Raw genomic sequence first — 27,590 nt, forward strand, 5'->3', positions numbered from 1 at the left:
AACCCATACCTTTTCTGCCCGGATTTAGTGGCGTATAATAGACGGCACTACTAACACGCCACCAGGCATCAAACAAATTGCCAAAAGATTTTAAATTGACACACAATTGTATGAAGGCCAAGTTAACCATTGCAGAAAGCATTTTATAATGCCTTGACCATATTCAAGTTCGATAGTTTTTTTTCGTCTTCTAAAAAATCTTCGATTAAGGTTCAAAAAACCTAATGTCTGTTTGAGTTGAAAGAATAAGGAGACTCTTGAGAGGTTATGGCGATTAGGGCTGAAGAAAAACATTTCTGTCACAGTCACCGCAGCAGGTACCGTTCTAAGCTATCAGTCATTAGATTCTAATGGAGTTCTTTACACAAACACTCGTATAAAACCCATACTTTTTATGAATATAAACTGTGGCGTATACTCGACGGCAATACTAATACGCCGCAAGATACGACATTTTTCTCTATCGTTGTGCAAGACGATAAATTACCATATTGTGACACCGCAGCGTCCTAGTGGTCCCATACAGAGAGCGGTTATCAGTTCACAAACACTTTAGGTATTGATTGCAAAAGGGATAATTTTTGTCAGACTCATATCTTCCAAAGACTTGAGGCCTCGATGTCAAAAGGGATCATTTTGTCAGGCTCATATCTTCCAAAAGTTTGAAATTTTGATTTAGTCTTGGAGGTCAAAATCACTAAAGTCGAATTTCTTTTATAATTTTTTTCTCGGGTTTTCTATCTATAGATAACAAACCGTTCAAAATTCAAGCAAACAACCAACTACAAAAATGTACCTTAGATTTTGATGAAGAATTTTCTTGAACATGCTAACTTAAATGAATCTTTTCTAAAGGTCAAAATAGCAACAATCTTAAAAATAAGATATTTTGAATTTTTTTTTTTCAAAATGGTATATAAAATACCAATTGAGTCTATGAAGGTTATGGCCACCACGTAACCAAAGGCCTTTTGAATTTGTTCTCTGCTTCTGCTTCAATCGACTAGAATATGGACCTAAGATCTCAATAAGTAACTTTCTGGAACATACAAAGCCTCTAGAAACGGTTCTCCATGGTAGAAATTCGATTATTTCAGAAGATTTTGAATTGACATAAAATATTATGCTAACCTAAGCTTGTTGGTCCGTGCGGAGCATTTTTCTTTCTTTTTTTCTCCGATCAGACGCCTTCCCAGGTGGTGGATAGGGGAACGCTCATCAGATATGGCGGGTACTGCAAAAATAAAATATGCGGGGCGAACCAAAAAAAAAACAAAAAAAAAGGAAAGAGGCAGCGTCTGATCGAGATTCGGCGGCAGCAAGCAGCGTCTGTACTCCAGTGGAGCGGCTGAAATATAGAAGGAAACTATAAACCCATCAGAAGGCAAGGGGAAACCACTGATGAATAATCCCTTGAAAACCGTACAAAACATGAACAATGCAACGCAAAACACACGGCCCTCAGTCTCCGGCAATCAGAGGGTGCTAAGAATCCCCGGAGGTAAAACTAAACAAAAACTTTTAATTGGAACTTGGAATGTGAGAAGTCTTTACGAAAGTGGAAAACTTCATAACACAATAAGCGAGATGAACCGACTCCAAATTGATATCTTAGGTGTCAGCGAAACATGGTGGACGGAATGCGGTGATTTCAGATCAGAAAATATGACGGTCTATCATCCAGGAAACCAGGAGGGTGCTCACAGAAGAGGAGTATGTATTATTGTTAAAAATCATATAGCGGCCTGTGTCACGGGATTTGTTCCAAAGTCAGACATGACAATGTTGTTAAAAATAAGCGGAAAACCGCTAAATTTTAATATCATACAAGTCTATGCTCCCACTGGAGATGCAAATATGAATGAAGTCGAAGAATTTTATAATGATATTGCGCAGTTACTAAAGATGACAAAAAACACGAAATAACAATAATATAAGGCGACTTTAATGCCAAGGTCGGAAACCAAGAAGTTGAAAATATTACGGGAAAATATGGCCTAGGCGAATGAAATGATAGAGGAGATAGACTTGTGCAATTTTGTCAGGAATATTGTATGAAAGTGACCAATACGTGTTTTCCCCTACATCCCAGACGGTTATACACCTGGAAATCCCCACAGGACAATGAAAACCAAATTGTGAGAAGCCAAATAGACTACATCCTAATAAATAAAAGATATTTCTCCAGTGTTACAAAATGTTCGACCTACCCAGGAGCAGATGTGCCATCGGATTACAACTTACTCGCCGCAAATATACGAATTAAGCTCGCATCAAATCGGACAAAACAGCCTCAAAATAAAATGAATATTGAAAAACCTAAAGACTCGGCAATTAAACATGAGCTGCAAAACAATATAAATGGACAACTACAACAGTTGAATGAAGAAAATATGCATGCATTGTGGAACAAGGTGAAAGATGTTATAAACAAGACTGCAAAGAACACTCTGGGAAAGAGAACATCATCAAGAACAGAAGAAAGGATTACCGACGAGATTCGAGAACTATGGAATGAGCGAAGCAAGTACAGAAATAAAAACTATGAAAAATACAGGGAGATAAATAAGGAGATACGATCTGCGACCCGAACAGCCAAAAATGCGAATTTGAATGCCAAATGCCAAGAAATTGAATTTCTACAAAGTATACACGATGATTTTAACCTCCACAAGAAGCTAAAGGAAGCCGCCGAAGTATATGGAAAGAAAATAATCAATCCAGTTCTAATTAACAAAAACAATGAAGCTGTCTTTGACTTGGATGGAAGGAAGCAGATATGGTAGGAATATATTACCAATCTTTTTACTGATAGCGAACGGTCACCTTATGAGGATGTTTCGGAAATTCCAAGAAGAGGGACGTCTATAACGCAGAGCGAAGTAGAACGCGCTATAAAATCATTGAAAGACAAAAAGGCTACAGGACCGGACGAAATCCCATCAGAATTACTGAAACTTATTGATTCCAACAATATACACCTACTAGTCAACCTTTTAAACTACATATACAACACTGGAAACTATCCAGAAGAATGACTAAAATCAACCTTCATCGCAATACCCAAGAAAAATAATGCAAAACAACGCAGTGACTTCAGACTCATTAGCTTAATGAGTCATGCCTTGAATATATTTGTAAAGATTATTCATAGTAGAATATATAAAATATGTGAAGCACACATGGGAAATACCCACCAATTTGGGTTTAACGAAGGAATGGGTACAAGAGAGGCATTATACTGCATCCAAATTATAACACAAAAATGTAGGGATGCCCAGAAAGATGTATTCATTTGTTTTATTGACTACGAAAAAGCATTCGATACCGTCAAACACGATAAATTAATGGAAATATTACATGATATAGGAATGCAAGACAATGAACTTATGTGCATAAATAGTCTCTATTGGAATCAGTCGGCAAAAATTTTAGTAAGTGGAGAACCAACAAAAGAAATTGGCATCTCAAAGGGTGTTAGACAGGGCTGTCTTTTATCTCCCTTATTTATTCAATGTATATTCAGAGAAAATATTCCAAGAAACGCTAGAAGGAGAAAACGTCGGAATAAAAATTCATGGGAAAATAGTCAATAATATAAGGTATGCAGGCGATGCCACGTTACTGGCTGGAAGCATATCCGGTCTCCAGAAACTTGAAGAGAAACTTGCACGAGTAAGTGAGAAATATGGCCTTAAAATCAACATGAAGAAATAGAAATATATACGAAATATATGGTCATAAGCAGAAAAAATCCCCATGCAGGTGTGACCTTAAAAGTACAAGGTACAGAAATAGAAAGAGTGCGATCTTTTAAATATCAAGGAATACTAATAAACGACCAATGGGATCCCTCGAAAGAGATTAAAAGTCGTATAGAGATGGCGCGAGATGCTTTCTGTAAATACAATAAACTTATGAAAAGCCATGACATAAACGTAACAACGAAAGTACGTCTTATAAAATGCTATGTTTGGTCGGTGCTGCTATATGAAACAGAAGTTTGGACGCTCAAATCCTCTGATGAAAGAAAATTGGAAGCCTTCGAAGTGTGGATTTACCGGCGAGTACTGAAAATACCATGGACTGCGAAAATTTCTAATGACGAAGTACTAAGAAGGATGAATGTAAGCCGGCAGTTAATAACAACAATAAAAAAGCGCAAAATAGCTTATCTTGGACACGTATTAAGGAACAACAAATATAACATTTTACAAGCAATTTTAAAAGGAAAAATTGATGGAAGGCGTGCTAGAGGAAGAAAAGAAACATCCTGGCTCAAAAACATCATGGACTGGACAGGTTATACCGATGAAACTGATCTGCTGAAAGCTGCAAGACACAGAGAGCTGACAACCACTATACAATAACATAAACATAATGCGATAAATATTAAAAAACAAAATGAATTGCACGATCACTTATATCCGGATAACGGATGAGTAAATAAAGAAGAAGAAGAAAGCTTGTTGAAAGCAATTCAGCCGCAAAAACCAATATTCCTTAGTAGTCAGCGATATAGGTGAGTGTCTCGTAAACCACTTCTTTGATTCTACTGAAGGCCGTTTAACAGCATTCCGTTTTCTTTTTGAACGCAGCTTAGTGGCGTATAAATGATGACGATACTTATAATTCCCAAAGCCTTATTAGTTATTCTTTATATTCTAAAGCTATTTATTTTTAATTTTAACCTTCCGAAGAAATATTTATTTATTTTTATAAGATATTATCTTAAATACAAATTTAAATGAATTATGCTAGCTAAATTTCCTGACCGAATTAGCTCTAATTATGCATATGGGCTTCTCAGTTCGCAACAAAACGTCTCTAGCGAAAATTTTGGTTATGAGTCTACATTTTGGTATATCCAACATATATCCGCACCACCAGATTTTAGGCAATTTTAAGCCTTTAGTTACATTATTAAGCGCATCATTAAATAAACAACTTAACGAAAAAAGTATCGTTATTTAAAATTTTGAAAATCCCATTAGTCGGAAACAGTCTTCTACATGAAAAATTGTGGATATACGTCCGCAGGTTTTATGATAGGCCGTCCCTATTTTAAGTATTTCTTACCTTTAAATAATTTCGTAAAACAAAGGAAAATAATATTGCGATATTCGTACATTTTATTGTGGAGGTAGCAGTCGAATTCGATTCCATATTAAATTGACATAACATTTGTTTAGGATTTTATATTTATTGCCACGAAAATGTCGAAATCATCCCTGGAAAAAATATATTCAAAGCTTATGTAACCATGCGTTTGTTATTTATTTATATTTTTTATCCTACCTTATAGTTCTGGGGTTTGGCTGCTGCTAATATGACCATTGCTGATAGTCCCAAAATGGTTAATAGAAATTTCGTAATGATGATTGTTGGTTTGACTAACAGGGTGTTTTTGTAAAAATGCTTGCCTGTCACACGAACCGTTCGTACTAAAACGTATACGTTCAAAATTTGGTTCTTGTAAAATTTTACGAACCATTCGTTTTTATCTGAAAGCTTTCGTCTATTTCATAAAAGCTTTTATATTTCAGGGTTTCCATGATACTTATTTTGTGAATTTTGCATAGGCATCTGCACGTAAAATGTGTTACTTGATGGCAACCCCGATCAACAGATGACAAACAAAAAATAAGAAAAAAATGTAATCAAATTTGTGCAAAAATAATTGTGATAATATGAAGAAACGGATGTACATATACGCGTGTGCTTCTATGGAAATAAATAAAAGTGCATTCCCTTCCAGTTTTCGTGTGTTTTGTGCCTTTTATTACTCAAATTATTTAATTTTCATTCAAAACGATGGGTATTTTCCATTCGTTTATTTTTGACATATTCGTTCGTCTGATTTTGTTACGAAAATAAAAAGCTTTCATTTGTTTGTCACACGAATACAAACGTCAACCGCTATGAAAACCAAATTGTGTCTTCGTTCATGAAATCGACGAACGAATGGGCAAAAACTTTTTACAAAAACACGCTGTAAGTAAACCAAATTACTTTAGTTCGGAAATACTTCAGCTTATATATCTAAAACTTAGACAACAGTTGGACATAACAAATTTAAAATATATTTTACTAAAGGCATGACCCAGAATTAATAGCTACAAATACATAATTGAGAACTGTGATAAATTTAGTGATTGTCAGATTTTTTAAGAATATTTTTTTTTCATTCATCATCACAACAATAAACGTGGATTTTTTAAAGAATATTTTTTTAAGCAAGAGTCTTCTTTGATTATTTCAAAATCACTTTAAAACCCTCCCCCTTTTTGTATTGCGAACGCACCTCGGTGTCGTATATGACGACAATACTTATACGCCTCAAGATATTATTAATTTTTTCTCTATACATAGTTGCTTTTAAGTGTAAATTAAAATGTTCTGATAACAGATCTAAATCTTGTAGAGAGTGAATATTTATTGTATAGTTTTATAACTTCAATTGCACAAAAATCCTTAAAAACTACCACATGTTCTTTTTCTATTAACGATATTCAAAACATTTACACTATTTAAATTCTATTGTCTATTAGTTCAACACCAGCCCTGGAAGAAAAAAATATATATGAAAATTTTACTTAACTATGTGTTTGTTATTTCTTGATATTCTTATCATACAGTCTCCAGAACGGTTCTTGTTTCGCTTCTGTGCGTATGACCAATGCGGCTAATAGTCCCAAAATGGTTAAAAGAAATTTCATGATGATGGTTGGTTGGGTAATTGGTTAACTTAGTTGATCAAATTACATTAACAGCAAGTACATTAGCTCTTATATCCAAAATGTAGAATAACGAAGAAACATATAATATTTGAAATATAATTACAAAAAATAGTAACAAAGAGTCATGACTCGGAATAAATTACTATTAATGCATTATAGAGAGCTCATATATATTAAATGGTGGTTGATACATATTTGCGAAAAATTAACATTGGAAAAATGTGGAAAAATATTCTTTAAAAAATCCACGTTTAGTGGCCTAATGTTGGGTGAAAAAATATTCTTTAAAAAATCCACGTTTAGTGGCCTAATGTTGGGTGAAAAAATATTCTTTAAAAAATCCACGTTTAGTGGCCTAATGTTGGGTGAAAAAATATTCTTTAAAAAATCCACGTTTAGTGGCCTAATGTTGGGTGAAAAATATTCTTTAAAAAATCCACGTTTAGTGGCCTAATGTTGGGTGAAAAAATATTCTTTAAAAAATCCACGATTAGTGGCCTAATGTTGGGTGAAAAAATATTCTTTAAAAAATCCACGTTTAGTGGCCTAATGTTGGGTGAAAAAATATTCTTTAAAAAATCCACGTTTAGTGGCCTAATGTTGGGTGAAAAAATATTCTTTAAAAAATCCACGTTTATTGGCCTAATATTGGGTGAAAAAATATTCTTTAAAAAATCCACGTTTAGTAACCTGATGTTGCAAAAAAAAATATTTTTAAAAAAATCCAAGTTTAGTGGCCCGATAATGTATTATTGAGAATACAATGAATTCGAATAAAATGGGGCATGATATATTAACAAACAAATATTAGACTTTCAATACTGTTGTTCTCTTTAATACCTGGATTTATAAAATGGTTTTCATAATCAATTTACCCAATTTTTCATCATTCTTCATAATGAAATCTGTAGTGTGATTCTCTAACTAGATTACGACAAAATTTACCGATAATTGTCGTCATGTGGAAATATTGATGTGTTCATAATTCTAGATGAGTTAATTTTCCTTCAACATTTTGCGCTTTAATTTCTACCGAATTTTGTCGTTAAAACAACAAAACAGTTGCAAATAATTGCACTACTGACAAAACTTACTTACTTACTTAGCTGACCCATTACAGAACATTTGTTCTATAGGCCGAACTAAGAAAAGATCTCCAATTCTCCCTATTTGTGCTTCGCTTTCTGGAATACCGCGTCTTTTCATCTCATCATCCACTTGTTTGCGCAATCTATTCCTTGGCCTGCCAATTCTGCGTGCACCGCCAAGCGGTCCGTGTTTATACACCTTTTTAGAGGGGTCATCATCGCTCATTCTTATGATATGGCCTAGCCAACGCAATCGCTGCATCTCGATACGTTTAACAATATTGATGTCGTTGTACAGCAGATACAGCTCGTGGTTCATGCGACGTCGATATTCACCGTCAACGCAGATTGGTCCTTAGATCTTTCGAAGAATTTTTCTCTCAAACACACCAAGCACTGCCATGTCTGCTTGCGCAAGTACCCAGGCTTTGGAGACATACATCAGCACGGGTAGTATCAGTGTTTTGTAGAGCTATATTTTTGTTTGACGAGATGTGGCTTTGTTTTTAAACTGCTTACTTAATCCAAAGTAGCATCTGTTGACCAATACAATTCTTCTTTTTATTTCACAACTGATGTCGTTTGTTGTGTTGACGGAAGTGCCGAGGTAGACGGAGTCTTTTACTACCTCAATATTATAGGAACCAACTTCCACAGTCGGTCCGAGCTCAATGGACGCATTGCGCGTCGACACCATCAACTTGGTCTTCTCACCGTTTACCGCCAGACCCACTTTAGCAGATTCTCCTTCGACCTTCATAAATGTATCAGTTACTTCTTTTACTGATCGGCCTATGATGTCTATATCATCAGCATAAGCAAGTAACATGTGACTATTGGTGTAGATTGTGCCACTTCTTTTGACGTTTGCCTCTCGTATAACCATTTCTAGCAGGATGTTGAAGAGGTCACACGAAAGGCTGTCTCCTTGTCTGAAACCTCTTTTGGTACCAAACTCTTCGGAGAGGTTCTTTCCTATTTTAACTGAGGACCTCGTGTCAGTTAAAGTCATTTTACAAAGCCGGATGAGCTTTGCGGGAATACCAAATTCAGACATGGCTTGGAATACCTTTGAACGCAGCGGGCTGTCGGTGGTAGGTGTCGATCTGCATCTCTTGGGTCTTCTCCAGGATTTGCCGCAGGGTAAATATCTGGTCAATGGTGGACTTGCCAGGTCTAAAGCCGCATTGGTATGGTCCAATTATCTCGTTGACCATTGGCTTTAGTCGTTCGCACAATATCCCTGACACGATCTTGTAGGCAATAGGGAGTAGACTTATGCCCCTATAGTTAGAGTATACAGTCTTATCTCCCTTCTTGTGGACGGGGCACAGGATACTCAGGTTCCAATCGTCGGGTACTCGTTCTTCCTGCCAGATGGTGCTAACTAGCTGATGAATACACCTTATCAGCGTGTCGCCTTCGGTTTTGAACAGCTCGGCTGGTAAGCCATCGGCTCCTGCTGCCTTATTATTCTTCAGCCGATTTATTGCTGTCCTTACCTCATCTTGGCTGGGCGGTATACATTCAATACCATCTTCTGGGATTGGGACTGTGGTATCTTCGTCGTCTTCGCTGCTATTAGATACCAACAGTTTTGAAAAATGTTCTTTCCATATCCTGAGTACACTATCTGTATCAGTTACCAAATTACCTTGCTGGTCTCTACAGGAGGATGTGCCTGTACCAAAGCCATCAGTTTGATGCTTGACTCTTTGGTAGAATTTTCGGACTTCATTCTGGCTCCTGTACATCTCGATTTTTTCACACTCCCGCTTTTCCATCTCTCTCCTTTTCCTGCGGAACAGACGTTTCTCCTCTCTCCTTTTCTTCCTGTATCTCTCTCGTGCGCTACGCGTTGCTACGGATTGTAAAGTAACAGCAGCATTTTTCTCTTCGGTGGCAGCACGACACTTCTGATCATACCATGGATTCCTTGGTGGAGGCCTCTGGTATCCAAGTATGGATTTTGCGGCTGTTTGCATGGAGTGGGCAATGCTTTGCCATTGCGCTGATATGTTATCGGGATGAGGAGTGCTTTGATTAAGCAGTTGGGCCAGTTGAGTGGAATATGCTGTGGCTATCTGTTGTGATTGCAGCTTACCGATGTCTAACTTTCGTGTTGTGTCTGTTCGTACTTTGTTTGCCACGTTTAAGCGGGTGCGTACCTTTGCTGCAACAAGGTAGTGGTACGAATCAATGTTTGGGCCTCGGAAAGATCGTACATCCAACACGCTCGATGAATGTCTTCCATCTATCACAACATGATAAATTTGATTTCTTGTTTTCTGATCTGGAGACAGCCAGGTCCCCTTATGAATATCGAGATGATTAAATCTGGTACTGCTAACTACCATGTTTTTTGCCGCTGCAAAGTCTATCAGCCTCATACCATTGTCAGATGTTTCACTGTGGAGGCTGAATTTCCCGACTGTTGGACCAAAGATATTCTCCTTTCCAATTTTAGCATTAAAATCGCCTAGAATGATTTTAATGTCATAGGCAGGGCAACGGTCATATGTTTCTTCTAAGCGCGCGTAAAATATATCTTTGGTCTGTTCGTCTTTTTCTTCAGTGGGAGCATGAGCGCAAATAAAGCTGATGTTGAAGAATTTAGCCTTTATTCGAATTGCAGCAAGTCTTTCATTCACTGGAGTGAAGCTGGATACCAGATGTTTTAGTCTCCGCAGAACTCCGCTAACTAATTTGTTGTTGTACAATGTTGCGTATGACTACTGACGCTATGTATACGCCACTTAAGCAATTGTTAATAATACTCTACACCACAATGTGGAAAATTCAAAACACCACCAAATGTAACACCGCGAAATATTCGTCGTAGACTCCCCATTTGGTATACCAAAAATCATATCTCAAAGAGATAAAGCGACTTAGCGATGCGTGTCCGTCCATCAATTAAAAATAGTAATCAAACTACATGGCGACTATTGTCCTTTCTTACTTGTTTTTTTTTCAATTGTATCGAATTGAATGGGAATATGTAGAGTGGAAGCTTTAATCATTTTCTGTCTATAGCAAATTTTGCAACTCTCACCAAAGTCTATATAGTAATGTTCTCATACCGTGCTAGTGCATTACAGTCTTGTAAAACTTCTCCGCAAGGGGTTTCGTTCTCTGTTCAAAACACATTTCACACTCGTGTTTATAAGAAATTTATTTCCATATCATTAAGTTAAAATAGAAAAGGGTTCCACATTTCTTGATCCTTAGGTAGTTTACGTGACAAATAGTTATGTATATTACTCACTTCTAAAGGCCCCTCATTAGCAGCTTTTATTTTTAAGTTTATGTGGTGACCATTAACCCATTGAAACCACCCATTGTTATGTTAAAATATAATTTTGAAACTGATTTTTTTTTATTATTGGAAATTTAATATTTGTTTGCAAATATGTCATTGTTGTAATTAATTCTCGGCCACGCTTTTAGCAAAAAAAAAAAAACAATTAAATTTATTATGTCCTACTGTTCTTTAAATTTTGGATATAAAAGCTTAAGAATTTCCAAACTAAAGTAAGTTCATCTAATTCGTTAACCAACCAAACATCACCATGAAATTTCTATTTACCATTTTGGGACTATCAGCAATGATCATATTGGCAACAGCTAAACCACAAATGGGAGAGTATGATAAAATTATTAAAACAATAAAAAGGCCATAGTTATTTAATCATTGCATATATTTTTTCCAGCCGTCATCCCTACTATACTGGTATTCCAATCCTACCACCAGAACGCGACATGGTCTCGGCATACGGAAAATGAAAAGTATTTGCACGTTTTCATACTATTTCCGATGCTGGTTTTTTGTAAATACAAAAATTCAAATACAAATTTGAAATGCAACATTTATTTTCACAATTACACATCGTAGGCAATTCTGTTTTTATGTAACTGCGAATAAATATTCAAAAACTTTATTATATGAAAATAAAATTTTCACAAATATTTTTGAAGTGAAAATGGGAATATATGACTCTGAGAACCGTATCAGAAGGTTATTAGCGATTTTTCGTATATATTCTTCTTCTTCTTTTCGTATAAATCTTTCGATTACTTTTATATATATGTATATGAGAGAAGTCTACGAGAGAAGTCTCCCCTGTCCCGCCTGGGATGTTTGTGGAACAATTATTATATACGTTGGACGATTTTAAAGCGTATTCCTCGATTTTTTGGGCGAAAAATCTTATGGTGTACTCAAAGGAACATGGTTTCTAAATAAGATAAAGTCATCTTTTAGGGAAATGTTCGGTTATTTTTCGGTCAGAGTTTATCTCGATAATAAATGACGAGATGACGCGCGTAGTGATGAAAAAACTTGGGATATATCTGAAGATTTAATACAGTAAGGCAATGATCATGTTTGTATCATGTATCATGCTTTACCAAAAATTGATAAATTATAATAGAGTGAAATGTTGCTGCTATTTTATGTGCCACAATAAATATTAGATTAGGCTTATAGTTTTTTGCAAGGAACATATGTACGCTGAAATATGGTTTAACAGTTAAACATGTCTTAGCCTTTTACTTACATTGTGGGTTATACGAAAACTACAACACAACGAATAACAACAAAAATTGTTGTTGCATGTTGAGAACTTGCCCATAAGGAACCCAATATCGGCCAAATAGGCTGATAATCGCGACTAAATTGCACACCGTCACCATTTAATGGATTATACCAAGATATGGCAATATGTTATATTCATATTTTTCAGTCATGAATTTAAATAAAATCTATTTATTCCAAAAAAAAATTAATTTCTAATTTTCTTTTGACATAGATTTGACGTGGATTTTTTAAAGAATATTTTTCCATGGGCCATCTGATCAATAAACGTGGATTTTTTAAAGAATATTTTTTCATCCATCATCACAACAATAAACGTGGATTTTTAAAAAAAATATTTTTTCATCCATCATCACAACAATAAACGTGGATTTTTTAAAAAATATTTTTTCATCCATCATCACAACAATAAACGTGGACTTTTTTAAAGAAAATTTTTTCATCCATCATCACAACAATAAACGTGGATTTTTTAAAGAATATTTTTTCATCCATCACCACAACAATAAACGTGGATTTTTTAAAGAATATTTTTTCATCCATCATCACAACAATAAACGTGGATTTTTTAAAGAATATTTTTTCATCCATCATCACAACAATAAACGTGGATTTTTTAAAGAATATTTTTTCATCCATCATTACAACAATAAACGTGGATTTTTTAAAAAGAATATTTTTTCATCCATCATCACAACAATAAACGTGGATTTTTTAAAGAATATTTTTTCATCCATCATCACAACAATAAACGTGGATTTTTTAAAGAATATTTTTTCATCCATCATTACAACAATAAACGTGGATTTTTTAAAAAGAATATTTTTTCATCCATCATTACAACAATAAACGTGGATTTTTTAAAGAATATTTTCTCATCCATCATCACAACAACAAACGTGGATTGTTTAAAGAATATTTTTTCATCCATCATCACAACAATAAACGTGGATTTTTTAAAGAATATTTTTTCATCCATCATCACAACAATAAACGTGGATTTTTTAAAGAATAGTTTTTCATCCATCATCACAACAATAAACGTGGATTTTTTAAAGAATATTTTTTAATCCATCATCACAACAATAAACGTGGATTTTTTAAAGAATATTTTTTCATCCATCATCACAACAATAAACGTGGATTTTTTAAAGAATATTTTTTCATCCATCATCACAACAATAAACGTGGATTTTTTAAAGAATATTTTTTCATCCATCATCACAACAATAAACGTGGATTTTTTAAAGAATATTTTTTAATCCATCATCACAACAATAAACGTGGATTTTTTAATGAATATTTTTTCATCCATCATCACAACAATAAACGTGGATTTTTTAAAGAATATTTTCTCATCCATCATCACAACAACAAACGTGGATTGTTTAAAGAATATTTTTTCATCCATCATCACAACAATAAACGTGGATTTTTTAAAGAATATTTTTTCATCCATCATCACAACAATAAACGTGGATTTTTTAAAGAATATTTTTTCATCCATCATCACAACAATAAACGTGGATTTTTTAAAGAATATTTTTTCATCCATCATCACAACAATAAACGTGGATTTTTTAAAGAATATTTTTTCATCCATCATCACAACAATAAACGTGGATTTTTTAAAGAATATTTTTTCATCCATCATCACAACAATAAACGTGGATTTTTTAAAGAATATTTTTTAATCCATCATCACAACAATAAACGTGGATTTTTTAAAGAATATTTTTTCATCCATCATCACAACAATAAACGTGGATTTTTTAAAGAATATTTTTTCATCCATCATCACAACAATAAACGTGGATTTTTTAAAGAATATTTTTTCATCCATCATCACAACAATAAACGTGGATTTTTTAAAGAATATTTTTTCATCCATCATCACAACAATAAACGTGGATTTTTTAAAGAATATTTTTTCATCCATCATCACAACAATAAACGTGGATTTTTTAAAGAATATTTTTTCATCCATCATCACAACAATAAACGTGGATTTTTTAAAGAATATTTTTTCATCCATCATCACAACAATAAACGTGGATTTTTTAAAGAATATTTTTTCATCCATCATCACAACAATAAACGTGGATTTTTTAAAGAATATTTTTTCATCCATCATCACAACAATAAACGTGATTTTTTAAAGAATATTTTTTCATCCATCATCATAACAATAAACGTGATTTTTTAAAGAATATTTTTTCATCCATCATCACAACAATAAACGTGGATTTTTTAAAGAATATTTTTTCATCCATCATCACAACAATAAACGTGGATTTTTTAAAGAATATTTTTCATCCATCATCACAACAATAAACGTGGATTTTTTAAAGAATATTTTTTCATCCATCATCACAACAATAAACGTGGATTTTTTTAAAGAATATTTTTTCATCCATCGTCACAACAATAAACGTGGATTTTTTAAAGAATATTTTTTCATCCATCATCGCAACTATAAACGTGAATTTTTTAAAGAATATTTTTTCATCCATCATCACAACAATAAACGTGGATTTTTTAAAGAATATTTTTCATCCATCATCACAACAATAAACGTGGATTTTTTAAAGAATATTTTTTCATCCATCATCACAACAATAAACGTGGATTTTTTTAAAGAATATTTTTTCATCCATCATCACAACAATAAACGTGGATTTTTTAAAGAATATTTTTCATCCATCATCACAACAATAAACGTGGATTTTTTAAAGAATATTTTTTCATCCATCATCACAACAATAAACGTGGATTTTTTTAAAGAATATTTTTTCATCCATCATCACAACAATAAACGTGGATTTTTTTAAAGAATATTTTTTCATCCATCGTCACAACAATAAACGTGGATTTTTTAAAGAATATTTTTTCATCCATCATCGCAACTATAAACGTGAATTTTTTAAAGAATATTTTTTCATCCATCATCACAACAATAAACGTGGATTTTTTAAAGAATATTTTTCATCCATCATCACAACAATAAACGTGGATTTTTTAAAGAATATTTTTTCATCCATCATCACAACAATAAACGTGGATTTTTTTAAAGAATATTTTTTCATCCATCGTCACAACAATAAACGTGGATTTTTTAAAGAATATTTTTTCATCCATCATCGCAACTATAAACGTGAATTTTTTAAAGAATATTTTTTCATCCATCATCACAACAATAAACGTGGATTTTTTAAAGATTTTTTTTCATCCATCATCACAACAATAAACGTGGATATTTTAAAGAATATTTTTTCATCCATCATCACAACAATAAACGTGGATTTTTTAAAGAATATTTTTTCATCCACCATCCCGCCAGTAAAAGTGGATTTTTAAAGAATATTTTTTCATCCATCATCACAATAATAAACGTGGATTTTTTAAAGAATATTTTTTCATCCATCATTACAATAATAAACGTGGATTTTTTAAAGAATATTTTTTCATCCATCTTCAGACCAATAAAGGTGGATTTTTTAAATAATATTTTTGTATCCATCATCGCAACAATAAACGTGGATTTTTTAAATAATATTTTTTCAGCCACCATCCGGCCAATAAACGTGGATTTTTTAAATAATATTTTTTCATCCACCATCCGGCCAATAAACGTGGATTTTTTAAAGAATATTTTTTCATCCATCATCACAACAATAAACGTGGATTTTCTTAAAGAATATTTTTTCATCCATCATCACAACAATAAACGTGGATTTTTTAAAGAATATTTTTTCATCCATCATCACAACAATAAACGTGGATTTTTTAAAGAATATTTTTTCATCCATCATCACAACAATAAACGTGGATATTTTAAAGAATATTTTTTCATCCATCATCACAACAATAAACGTGGATTTTTTAAAGAATATTTTTTCATCCATCATCACAACAATAAACGTGGATTTTTTAAAGAATATTTTTTCATCCATCATCACAACAATAAACGTGGATTTTTTAAACAATATTTTTTCATGGGCCATCTGATCAATAAACGTGGATTTTTTAAACAATATTTTTTCATGGGCCATCTGATCAATAAACGTGGATTTTTTAAACAATATTTTTTCATGGGCCATCTGATCAATAAACGTGGATTTTTTAAACAATATTTTTTCATGGGCCATCTGATCAATAAACGTGGATTTTTTAAACAATATTTTTTCATGGGCCATCTGATCAATAAACGTGGATTTTTTAAACAATATTTTTTCATGGGCCATCTGATCAATAAACGTGGATTTTTTAGAGAATATTTTTTCATGGGCTATCTGATCAACAAACGTGGATTTTTAAAGGACATTTTTCATGGGCATTCTGATCAATAAACGTGGATTTTTTAAAGAAAATTTTTCATGGGCATTCTGATCAATAAACGTGGATTTTTTAAACAATATTTTTTCATGTGCCATCTGATCAATAAACGTGGATTTTTTAAACAATATTTTTTCATTTTTTTAAAGAAAAATTTTCATGGGCTATCTGATCAATAAACGTGGATTTTTTAAAGAAAATTTTTCATGGGCTATCTGATCAACAAACGTGGATTTTTTAAAGAAAATTTTTCATGGGCCATCTGATCAATAAACGTGGATTTTTAAAGAATGTTTTTTCATGGGCCATCTGTTTAATAAACGTGGATTTTTTAAAGAATATTTTTTCATGGGCATTCTGATCAATAAACGTGGATTTTTTAAAGAATATTTTTTCATGGGCATTCTGATCAATAAACGTGGATTTTTAAAGAATGTTTTTTCATGGGCCATCTGTTTAATAAACGTGGATTTTTTAAAGAATATTTTTTCATGGGCATTCTGATCAATAAACGTGGATTTTTTAAACAAAATTTTTCATGGGCTATCTGATCAACAAACGTGGATTTTTTAAAGAAAATTTTTCATGGGCCATCTGATCAATAAACGTGGATTTTTAAAGAATGTTTTTTCATGGGCCATCTGTTTAATAAACGTGGATTTTTTAAAGAATATTTTTTCATGGGCATTCTGATCAATAAACGTGGATTTTTTAAAGAATATTTTTTCATGGGCATTCTGATCAATAAACGTGGATTTTTTAAACAAAATTTTTTCATGGGCCATTTTTTTAATAAACGTGGATTTTTTAAAGAATATTTTTTCATGGGCATTCTGATCAATAAACGTGGATTTTTTAAACAAAATTTTTTCATGGGCCATTTTTTTAATAAACGTGGATTTTTTAAAGAATATTTTTTCACGGGCCATCTGTTTAATAAACGTGGATTTTTTAAAGAATATTTTTTCATGGGCCATCTGATCAATAAACGTGGATTTTTTAAAGAATATTTTTCATGGGCTACCTGATCAATAAACGTGGATTTTTTAAAGAAAATTTTTCATGGACTATCTGATCAATAAACGTGGATTTTCTAAAGAAAATTTTTCATGGACTATCTGATCAATAAACGTGGATTTTCTAAAGAAAATTTTTCATGGGCTATCTGATCAATAAACGTGGATTTTTTAAAGAATATTTTTTCATGGACCATCTGATCAATAAACGTGGATTTTTAAAGAATATTTTTTCATGGGCATTCTGATCAATAAACGTGGATTTTTAAAGAATATTTTTTCATGGGCCATCTGTTCAATAAACGTGGATTTTTTAGAAAAATAAAAAAATTTCATTGGCCATCTTATCAATAATCGTGGATTTTTACAGAATATTTTTCATGGGCCATCGGATCAACAAACTTGGTTTTTTAAAGAATATTTTTTCATGGGTCATCTGATCAATAAACGTAAATTTTTTAAAGAATATTTTTTCTTCCATCTTCACAACAATAAACGTGGATTTTTTAAAGAAACTTGGATTTTTTAAAGAATATTTGTTCATCCATCATCACAACAATAAACGTGGATTTTTAAAGAAAATTTTTTCATTGGCCATCATGAAATTTTTACGAGACATAGATGAGGTTTCAATATGGACTCAATCGGTCCACTCATTCGGGTACCTTCCACACAAAATTTCGGATAAGTTCAGTTTAGGGTCATCTCTCGAATCGCTTTGATTTTTGTTTTAGCTACTTGTATTAACTGCCCTCCATACGACGGTACAAATTTCATCAGGGGCAAGTCCATACTTCCTGAGAAAATAGCCTGAGAGATGCAAAAAGCCCCTATGGCACCGTGTGTAGTGGTGCAAGATAACTCTCGAAGGGATCTGCCGATTCGGTCCAAAATTTTGCCTTCGTAATATTTTGTCCAAACATAGTTTAAATTCGAAGACAAGCCATATCGATTCACTCCTTCAGGTACCGCCCCCACAAAAGTTCAAAAATGTTCGGAAAAAGTGTGCGCACGATAACTCTTGAAGGGAGTCACCGATGTAATCCATACTTTGCACATCCTAATATATCTACCAGATATAGATCAGTTTCGAATATGGACTATAGTTGTCTACTCCTTAGGGTACCTCTCACACAAAATTTCGGATAAGTTCACTTTAAGACCTGCTCTCGAATCACTTTGATTTTTGTTGAAGCGATTTGCATTCGCTACCTCCATTACGATGGTAAAAGTTTTTTTCAGCGGCAAGTCCATATTTCTTGGGAAAATAGCCCGAAGGTGTAAAAAATCACTATGTCACATATGTGGCGTTCGGAGAGCACGATAACTCTCGAGCTGTTCAACCGATTTGGTCCAACATTGGGTCTTCGTCATATTATATCCAAACTTAGTTTCATGGCGCTATGACCAAAATGCTATGACGATATCACTTGAATGGGGCAACCAATTTTTTCCAAACTTTGGATATCCTTATATATTGTCAAAATTTAGTTTAACTTCTAAAATGGACCATACCGGACCTCCCTAAGGATACCTCACCCACAAAAATTCAACATTTGTGTCATAGTGCAGTTCATTCCTAATCCAGATTTTTGTCGGCAAGTACAAATGTCCAAAAAGGGCCACAAAATTCTGAAGAGACCTTAAATACATTCGATCTGTTCGTAGGTTAAAGTTTCACTTCACATTGGCTGAGGGTATATATCTGTCGGCAAAGCCGACTGACACTTTTTTACTTGTTTTTTATTAAATCTTGTAAATATCTTGTAAAATGTGAATTTAGTTAGATTTTCCCCAATAATTACCGCCAGCATAGCCTGCCATATAATCACAACTAAAACCACCGAGGCCATTACTGGAGACAATAGATTAAATTTAATAATTTTAATAAATTACGATGTAATAATTATAATTAATTTGCAATTTGATCATACTTCCCGCCGGGAGTTTAGGTTTGCCATCCAAGAAATATGGCCAAAGCTGATAGCGGGAAAACAGTTTATATAGATTTCATGATATTGCTATCAATTAACTAGCTAGATCAAATGTGATGAATTAATATTCTCTAATAGCCACCGAAGCAGATACGTGCCTGAGCTACCAATTTTTTTTTTTTTTTTGATTCTAATAGACTTCTTTAAAAAACTTTTGTACAAAATCCATAACTTTTTCTGAAAGTAATCGGTGGCGTATACTGGACGGCACTACTAATACGCCTCAGGATCGCACATGTTGATTCTTTATATTTCGCAGATTTTTAAATTACCAAAAAATATTTTGAATACCCATTTAACATCTACTGTAAGTACGAGTATATTACCATTGGATACTCCCTGCAGAATGGTACTAAAATTCCCTATATTTTTTTTTTTTTTTTTTTTTTTTTTGGAAGCTAAAGAGATTACAAAAGACCTTACAATATTTGATAAAGGAATCTTGGAATATATTCTGAGCTCGGCAGCAAGAACAAATGTTCTCTGATAGTCAGCGGCATAGGTGAGTGTCTGGTGTACCACTTCATTAATCCTATTTAAGGTATTTTAAAAAGAAAAGAAACGATTTATGCCCTTTTTGTTTAGTATACATCACGTTGGAGGGTTCAGGGCGGCGGATGCCTTTTTGGAACCATATTATTATTGCATATTTGCTGCTAACCTTTACTAAAATTCAGTCTACGTTGTTCAAAAACCAAAAAACAAAGGTTTGGTTAAACTCGATTATAGGAGCTTGGAATCTATTCTGAGTCTGGTAGCGAGAACAAACATCCTGTGCTAGGATCCGCCAATAGATAATTGTGCGGGATACCAATTTATCCCAAAAAAACTGGTTAACATTTTCCAAAAAAAATCCTCCTTTTTTGTCCAGTAAACGCAACGCAATTTTTCGCTTTTCTTTATACTCAGCATACTTTTAATTTTAATTTAAATGTTCCGAAAGTAGATTCAACTCTTGTAGAAAGTGTCGAATATCAGATAATACAATAAATTGAGAATATTTTTTATTTGTCTGGCTTGTATGGAATACCAGAATTGTAGAGTTCAGTCCTGGAAAAACAATATGCAATGCTTAAGTAACTGTGGTCTTCTAATTTTTTTTAATAATTTTATCATACCAGTCCTGTGGTTTAGCTGCTGCCAATATGGCCATTGCGGATAGTCCCAAAATGGTTAATAGAAAGTTCATGGCGATGTTTGGTTGGTAAACGAAATAGATCAAGTTATTTTTGTTTGGAAATACTAAAGGTTTTATATCCAAAATTTAAACAGCAGTAGGGCATAAAAAATTTAAATTAATTTTTTTTTTTTGCTAAAAGCATGGCCGAGAATTAATTGATTATTGAGAGCACAATGAAATGGAATCTAATGGGACATGAAATATTAGCAAACAAATATTAAACTTTTTGTAATACCTATAAAAAATAATACTTAAAATCAATACTGCTAATGAGCCCATATAACTTGAGGCCGTTGAAAATTACTACAATATTCATAAGAACAGTATTTGCCACGAAAACTCCGTAAGCGACAAGGGAAGTGGAAACCTATACTATCTTAACTCAATGATGTGGGACCAATTTCTTATCACTGAGTCAGATAGCAATTTTGAACAAAGTACGAAACCACTTGTAGAGAGGGTTTACATGACTGAAATACTCTGAGAAACATTACTGTAAGGGGCGCTGACAAGAGTTGCGAAATTTGAATTTGACAGAAAATTTTTAAAGATTCCACTATTCGTATTCTCATTCAATTATATATACTATTTTTAAAAAAAATATTCAAACAAAAATAAAAAATTAGGTTGGCAAAAAGCCTTTTTTCGTGTATACATAGTCCGTGTCGTATACGTGATGACAATACTAATACGCCTTAGGATACTACTTGTGTTTCTTTCGATTATATTATATTTTAACATATTCTAGAGAATGAAAAGGAAAAGTTTATCATTATGGAAAATTCTTAAAAAATGTGGAAATATTTTAATTTATATTTTTGGTTTCTTGAATATTTGTTGTGAATTTGATTTTCCTCAATTAACATTACTACCGAGCCACCAGCAATAGTTTGACAATTGATATTTTTAATACATGGATTTATTTTTAAAATGGTTTTCATAATCAATTTTTCATCATTTTTCATAATGAAATCTGTGATTCTCTAATCGTCGTCATATGGAAATATTTATGTGTCCATAATTCTTTTTTACCGCCTACTTTAGATGAGTTAATTTCCCTTCAACATTTTGCTCTTTAATTTCTACCGATTTTTTTCATTAAAAAATAAAAAACAGTTAACTAATCGCACTACTGATAACCATTCTCCTAACTAATTCGATGCGGTACAATGTTGCCTATGACTTCTGACGCTATGTATACGCCTCCTGAGCACATGTTTATTTTAATATATTATTTAAAATAAAATTTGTAATTAATTATTCTAAATTAACTGGTATATGGAATATTATTTTCAGGCTATGTAAATGTTTTTATGTTCCTTAAATTTCTGCCAGCTAATAATACAATAATTTATCCGGAATTGCCACGGAAATAGTTTAGTGTAAAGGCCACATTATATTTAAAAGTAATGAAAATTTTTGAAATGCTTTTAAAAAGACCTATTATTTTTTCTTTTAAAATAATTTAGTTCTCAAAACTCTTACAAACATCAAAAGACAACATAGGCGGAACATAATGGCTTCATATGAACGGTGACATTTGTCTACATATTTAAAGGTACAAGAACGCAACGATTTCCTTTGCTAGATCAATAAAAAATACAAGTCTGCAGAGAACTTCATGGTAAATATTATAGGAAATAAAATATTTCACAAAAATTGTGGCCTTGTAATTTTTTCTTAGATCCGAAGCAAAAACAAACATACTTTGGTATGTGAAAACGAAGGCGTATACATGACGACAATACTTATACGACACACGGTATATTTGGTTTTTACCCCCCAAACATAATATGGTGGATATTATTTTTCTTTTTTGATACATTTTGAAATTATCATTTGTGACCCTATAAAGTATCTATATTTTTGATGGTGACGAAATTCTCTCCCGATATATACTTGTCTGTAAGTACTTTTGTAAAAGAAAGGAGACGATTTATTCCATTTTGGTTAGTGTTATTCATGATGTACTGGGTTCAATGCGGCCAAACTTAACACTTTTTTGGAAGCATATTATTATATGATATTTGCTGTTAACCGATACTAAAATTCAGTGTACATATTTAAAATCTTAAAACTTACAAACATTTGTTAATCCTCGACTAAAGGAGCTTGGAATCTATACCGAGTTTTGCAGCAAAAACAATCTTTCCTTGCTAGCCACCAAAAATAGATAAGTATGTGCTGTACCAATTTTTTATTCCAAAAAAAAAACTGTTTAAAATTCTTCCCAAAAATACCTTATTTTTGTACAGTAAACGAAACATGGTGGCGTATAAATTACGACAACACTTATACGCCTAAAGGTAATTTTTGTTTTTTCTTTTCATTCAAAATCTTTTTATTTAATTTTCTGAAAGTATATTTAAATCTTGTAGGAATTGAAATTCAAAAATATTACAAACAATTGGCAGTATTATATTTATGGTGGTGGGTCTGGACTGCAAAAAAAATAAATTAATTATGAATTATTTAATTACGAATTTTTTATTAAAATATGTAAAATGTTATCTTACAACCAACGACGCTGTGGTTCAGCTGCTGCCAAGATGGCCATTGCCGATAGTCCCAAAATGGTTAATAGAAATTTCATGGTGATGCTTGGTTGGTTAACGAAAGTGATCAACTTGCTTTAGTTCGGAAATACTTAAGCTTTTATATCTAAAATGTATACAACAATTGTGCATTTTTACTACTCGTAAAGGCATGACACAGAATTACTAACTTTAAATTAGTAATTAGATCACAATGAAATTAAATCTCTCTGTCTCCGTATCATTGAGCTATAATAGAATCGGGCTACATTTCTCTTTCCCCTTACGGGGTTTTCGTGGTAAACAGTTTTGTTATGAGTTTTGTACTCTGATTTTCCAATGCCTTGAATTATATGTTCTCCTCAGCAGGTTTTGGTTTTAAGTTAAAGTGCTGGCCATAAACCTATTCATAACCTCCATTATTATGCTAAAAATATCGTTTTAAAACTAATTTTAGGTATTATTGGAAATTTAATATTTTTGTTTTGCAAATCTGTCATGGCCCACTAAATTCGATTTCATTGTGCTCTCAATATTACATTGAAGTAATTAATTCTTAGCCATGCTTTTAACAAAAAATAGTAATAAAAGCTAAAAATAGTAATAAGAGCTAAAAATTGTAATAAAAGCTAAAGTATTTTCAAACTAAATTAATTTGATTTAATTCGTTAACCAACCAACTGTCATCAGGAAATTTCTATTAACCATTTTGGGACTAGCAGCAATGGTCATATTAGCAGCAGCTAGACTACGGGACTAGTATGATAAAATTATTAATAAATAACAAGCCCATAGTTAGTAAAGCATCATCAAAAATATAGATATTTTATAGGGTAGCAAATGATAATTACAAAATGTTTTAAATGAAAAAAAAAACAAATTTAAGATATCCTTCATACTATGTTAGGGATAAAATGTAAACGAAAAATACTATGGGTCGTATAAGTATTGGCGTCATGTATACGCCAGCATTGTTCCCTACCAAGATGTGTTTGTTTTTGATGCAGAACTCAGAAAAGGTTACAAGTCACTTCAATTTAATTTTGCCAAAATTGTTGTAAAATTGTTTATTTCCTAAAATATGTACCATGGGTGACGTAGGGGATGAAAGATACCAAGGAACGGTCCTGACCTGCTTTGACATGGTAAAGTCCAGTATTTATCTTGGTCCCTCTCTCATCTCAAATGGACACTGACCTCCCCGTGGTGTCATCTGGGGAGCTGCCTTAAACTCCCGTTAAAGGCAGTGAGCTAACTTGTGCCGCTCGTTCGCCCATAAGAACGTTAAAAACTTGGGTTTGGGCGTCGGGCTAGTAATGTTCGCACTCTTTATAGAGGAGGTGCAGTTTACGCGCTGGCAGATGTACTTGAAAAGTACAAGACCGACATTATTGCCATACAGGAAACACGATGGACTGGGAAAGATGTCACAACAACACCTAAAGGTGACGCAGTGTATTATAGCTGCCATGACACAAAGCATGAGTTTGGTTGCGGATTTGTAGTTGGTCAGAGGTTAAAACATATGGTCTCCAGCTTCACCCCAATAAATGAAAGACTTGCTACAATCTGATTAAAAACAAAATTCTTCAACATCAGCATTATCTGCGCTCATGCTCCCACTGAAGAAAAGGACGAACAGACCATTGATATATTTTACGAGCGCTTAGAAGAAACATACCACCGTTGTCCTGCCCATGACATTAAAATTGTTCTAGGCGATTTAATGCCAAAATTGGAAAGGAGAATATCTTTGGCCCAACAGTAGGGAAATTCAGTCTCCACAGTGAAACGTCAGACAATGGTATGAGGCTGATAGACTTCGCAGCGGCAAAAAACATGGTAGTTAGCAGTACCAGATTTCAACATCTCGACATCCATAAGGCCAAATGGCTGTATCCAGATCAGAAAAAAAGAAATCAAATTGATCATGTTGTGATAAATGGAAGACATTCATCGAGCGTGTTGGATGTACAATCGTTCCGCGGAGCAAACATAGATTCGGACCATTACCTCGTTGCAGCAAAGGTACGTACCCGTCTAAACGTTGCAAATAAAGCACGTACAGACACAACACGAAAGTTGGACATCGCTAAGCTGCAAACACAAGCATATTCCACTCAACTAGCCCAATTGCTTAATCAAATCACTCCTCATCCCGATAACATATCAGCGCAATGGCAAAGCGTTGCCCACTCCATGCAAACAGCCGCAAAATCCATACTTGGATACCAGAGACCTCCACCAAGGAATCCATGATATTATCAGGAGTGTCGTGCTGCCACCGAAGAGAAAACTGCGGCATATAGGGCTACTTTACAATCCGTAGCAACGCGTAGCGCACGAGAGAGATACATGGAGAAAAGGAGAGAGGAGAAACGTCTTTTCCGCAGAAAAAAAGAGAGAGATGAAAAAGAGGAAGTGGGAACAAATTGAGATGTACAGGAGCCAGAATGAAGTCCGAAAATTCTATCAAAGAGTGAAGCATCAAACTGATGGCTTTGGTACAGGCACATCCTCCTGTAGAGACCAACAAGGTAATTTGGTAGCTGATACAGATAGTGTGCTCAAGATATGGAAAGAACATTTTTCCAAACTGTTGGTATCCGATAGCAGTGAAGACGGCGAAGATACCACAGATCCAATCCCAGAAGATGATATTGAATGTATACCGCCCAGCCAAGATGAGGTAAAGACAGCAATACATCGGCTGAAGAATAATAAGGCAGCAGAAGCCGATGGCTTACCAGCCGTGCTGTTCAAAACCGGAGGCGACACGCTGATAAGGTGTATTCATCAGCTAGTTAGCACCATCTGGCAGGAAGAACGAGTACCCGACGATTGGAACCTGAGTATCCTGTGCCCCGTCCACAAGAAGGGTGATAAGACTGTGTGCTCCAATTACAGGGGCATAAGTCTGCTCCCTATTGCCTACAAGATCGTGTCAGGGATATTGTGCGAACGACTAAAGCCTATGGTCAACGAGATACTTGGACCATACCAATGCGGCTTTAGACCTGGCAAATCCACCATTGACCAGATATTTACCTTGAGACAAATCCTGGAAAAGACCCAAGAAATGCAGATCGACACCTTCCATCTTTTCGTCGATTATAAAGCAGCATTCGACAGCCCTATACGTTCAAAGGTGTTCCAAGCCATGTCTGATTTTGGTATTCCTGCAAAGCTCATTCGGCTTTGTAGAATGAAATTAACTGAGACGAGATCCTCAGTTAAAATAGGAAAGAACCTATCCGAAGAATTTATTACCAAAAAAGTTTTCAGACAAGGAGACGGCCTGTCGTGTGATCTATTCAACATCCTGCTGGAAAAGGTCATACGAGACGCGAAGGTCAAAAGAAATGGAACGATATACACGAACAGCCATATGTTACTGGCTTATGCCGACGACATTGATATCATGGGTCGATCGGTAAAGGAAGTAACTGACACCTTTGCAAAAGTCGAAAGAGAATCTGCTAAAGTTGGTCTGGCAGTAAACGGCGAAAAAACCAAGTTGATGGTATCGACGCGTAATATGTCCACAAACCCCGCACCATCTGTGAATGTTGGTACCTACAATTTTGAGGTAGTAAAGGACTTCGTCTACCTCGGCACCGCCATAAACACAACAAATAACATCAGTTGTGAAATACGAAGAAGAATAGTGTTGGCCAACAGATGCTACTTTGGGCTCAGTAAGCAGCATACGAACAAAGCCACCTCTCGTCAAACAAAAATAACACTTAACAAAATACTTCCGTGTTTTGATGCCTAGGGTAGGCAGCTATGAATGCAAAAGAACCACATTATTACGACCTAGTCCCGGCAATCAATTGTTGTATTAGTCGTTGGCATGAAAAAATATTTCACATACCGTTTTATTTAGAATAATTCATTAAAATGTTTATTTAAAACTAATTAATAAAATAAAGAAGAGCTTAGGTGGCGTATACATAGCGTCGGTAGTCATACGCACCATTGTACCGCACCAAAATAGTTAGAGGAATGCTTATCAGTAGTGCGATTATTTAACTGTTTTGTATTCCATAACGACAAAAATTGGTAGTTTATTAAAACGCAAAATGTTGAATGAAAATTAATTC

The 27,590-nt window shown here is 33.7% G+C and overlaps 5 long non-coding RNA genes across 6 annotated transcripts in view; 1 reads left to right on the top strand and 4 right to left on the bottom strand.

Moving 5' to 3' along the window:
* The window catches only part of LOC141393851 (uncharacterized), a 394,506-nt gene that overhangs the window by 64,476 nt on the left and 302,440 nt on the right, over window positions 1-27,590 (bottom strand). The gene's annotated exons all lie outside the window — the stretch shown is intronic.
* Window positions 6,417-6,793, bottom strand: LOC141392658 (uncharacterized). Its single transcript, XR_012409831.1, has 2 exons — window positions 6,637-6,793; window positions 6,417-6,564 (listed from the first exon to the last, which is right to left on the bottom strand). It is a non-coding gene; the product is annotated as an uncharacterized lncRNA (long non-coding RNA).
* LOC141392659 (uncharacterized) lies at window positions 11,338-11,785 on the top strand. The gene is made up of 2 exons (XR_012409832.1): window positions 11,338-11,474; window positions 11,542-11,785. It is a non-coding gene; the product is annotated as an uncharacterized lncRNA (long non-coding RNA).
* On the bottom strand, window positions 20,656-21,115 carry LOC141392660 (uncharacterized). Its single transcript, XR_012409833.1, has 2 exons — window positions 20,889-21,115; window positions 20,656-20,820 (listed from the first exon to the last, which is right to left on the bottom strand). It is a non-coding gene; the product is annotated as an uncharacterized lncRNA (long non-coding RNA).
* On the bottom strand, window positions 23,261-23,833 carry LOC141392661 (uncharacterized). 2 transcript variants are annotated; one of them, XR_012409835.1, is made up of 3 exons: window positions 23,676-23,690; window positions 23,467-23,611; window positions 23,261-23,391 (listed from the first exon to the last, which is right to left on the bottom strand). It is a non-coding gene; the product is annotated as an uncharacterized lncRNA (long non-coding RNA). The 2 variants fall into 2 exon arrangements; XR_012409834.1 differs by having other exon boundaries at window positions 23,467-23,833.

The sequence above is a fragment of the Musca autumnalis genome, unplaced genomic scaffold (genome assembly GCF_047663935.1).
Source record: "Musca autumnalis isolate F117 unplaced genomic scaffold, ASM4766393v1 scaffold_2, whole genome shotgun sequence".
NCBI lineage: Eukaryota > Metazoa > Arthropoda > Insecta > Diptera > Muscidae > Musca > Musca autumnalis.